General features: G+C 46.1%; 1 pseudogene; it reads left to right on the forward strand.

Moving 5' to 3' along the window:
• Positions 1 to 691: 691 nt before the first annotated feature.
• Positions 692 to 1253, forward strand: LOC113881274 (annotated as a pseudogene).
• The last annotated feature ends 766 nt before the right edge of the window (positions 1254 to 2019 follow it).

Raw genomic sequence — 2019 nt, forward strand, 5'->3', positions numbered from 1 at the left:
GGAGGTGGCAAAAATACACAGAAGAACTATACGAAAAAGCTCTTCATGACCCAAATAACAATGATGGTGTTATTGTTATTATCACCTAGAGCCAGACATCTGACTTCTTGGAGTGTGAAGTCAAATGGGCCTTAGCAAGCATAACTGCCAACAAAGCTAGTGGAGGTGATGGAATTCCAGCTGAGCTATTTCAAATCCTAAGAGATGATGCTGTGAAAGTGCTGCACTCAATATGCCAGCAAATTTGAAAAAAGCAGTGGCCACAGGACTGGAAAATGTCCGTTTTCATTCCAATCCCAAAGAATGTTCAAATTGTCATACAGTTGCCCTCATTTCACGTGCTAAGTAATGCTCAAAACTCTCCAAGCAAGGCTTCAACATTATGTGAACCAAGAACTTCCAGATGTTCAAGCTGGATTTAGAAAAGGCAGAGGAACCAGAGATCAAATTGCTAACATCTGTTGGATCATCAAAAAAGCAAGAGAATTCCAGAAAAACATCTACTTCCGCTTTATTGACTACACCAAAGCCTTTGACTGTGTGGATCACAACAAACTGTGGAAAATTCTGAAAGAGATGGGAATACCAGACCACCTGACCTGCCTCTTGAGAAATCTGTATGCAGGTCAGGAAGCAACAGTTAGAAACAGACATGGAACAACAGATTAGTTCAAAATTGAGAAAGGAGCCTTTTCGAGGGTGGCGGCGGTCGTGGGTAGAGCGCCATGAAGGCCTCAGGGACGCTTCGAGAGTATAAGGTGGTGGGGCGCTGCCTGCTGATCCGCAAATGCCGCATGCCGCCCCTCTATCGCATGAGAATTTTTGCGCCGAATCATGTTGTTGCCAACTCCCGCTTCTGGTACTTTGTGTCTCAGTTGAAGATGAAGAAATCCTCGGGGGAAGTCGTCTACTGTGGACAGGTGTTCGAGAAATCTCCCCTGCGAGTGAAGAACTTCGGCATCTGGCTACGCTATGACTCCCGCAGCGGCACCCACGACATGTACCGGCAGTACCGGGACCTGACCACCGCTGGCGCCGTCCCCCAGTGTTAACGGCACCGAGCCCGGCCCACTCAATCCAGATCATGAAGGTGGAGGAGATCGCAGCCAGCAAGTGCCGCCGACCAGCGGTCAAGCAGTTCCACGACTCCAAGATCAAGTTCCCACCGCCCCAATGCGTCCCCCATCGCCAGCACAAGCCACGCTTCACCACCAAGAGGCCCAACACCTTCTTTTAGGTGCAGGCCTTCTGTCCCCGGGGCTGCCCAAATACAACTTAGTGGGAAAACCGAAAGAAAAAAAAAAAAAAATTTGGGAAAGGAGTACGTCAAGGCTGTATATTGTCACCTTGCTTATTTAACTTAGATGCAGAGTACATCATGTGAAATGCCGGGCTGGATAAAGCACAAGCTAGAGCCAAATTGCCAGGAGAAGTATCAGTAACTTCAGATATGCAGATGACACCACCCTTATGGCAGAAAGCGAAGAGGAACTAAAGAGCCTCTTGATGAAAGTGAAAGAGGAGAGTGAAAAGCTGGCTTAAAACTCAACAGTCAAAAAATGAAGATCATGGCATCCATTCCCATCACTTCATGGCAAATAGATGGGGAAACAATGGAAACAGTGAGAGACTTTCTTTTCTTGGGCTTCAAAATCACTGTAGATGGTGACTGAAGCCATGAAATTAAAAGACACTTGCTCCTTGGAAGAAAAGCTATGACCAATCTAAACAGAGTATTAAAAAGCAGAGACATTTCTTTGCCAACAAAGGTCTGTCTAGTCAAAACTATGGTTTTTCCAGTAGTCATGTATGGATGTGAGAGTTGAACCATAAAGAAGGCTGAGCATCGAAGAACTGATGCTTTTGAACTGTGGTGTTGGAGAAGACTCTTGAGAGTCCTTTGGACGGCAAGGAAATCAAACCTGTCAATCTAAAGGAAATCAACCCTGAATATTCATTGGAAGGACTGACGCTGAAACTGAAGCTCCAATACTTTGGCCACCTGATGCAAACAGCTGA

The sequence above is a fragment of the Bos indicus x Bos taurus genome, chromosome 2, assembly GCF_003369695.1.
Source record: "Bos indicus x Bos taurus breed Angus x Brahman F1 hybrid chromosome 2, Bos_hybrid_MaternalHap_v2.0, whole genome shotgun sequence".
NCBI lineage: Eukaryota > Metazoa > Chordata > Mammalia > Artiodactyla > Bovidae > Bos > Bos indicus x Bos taurus.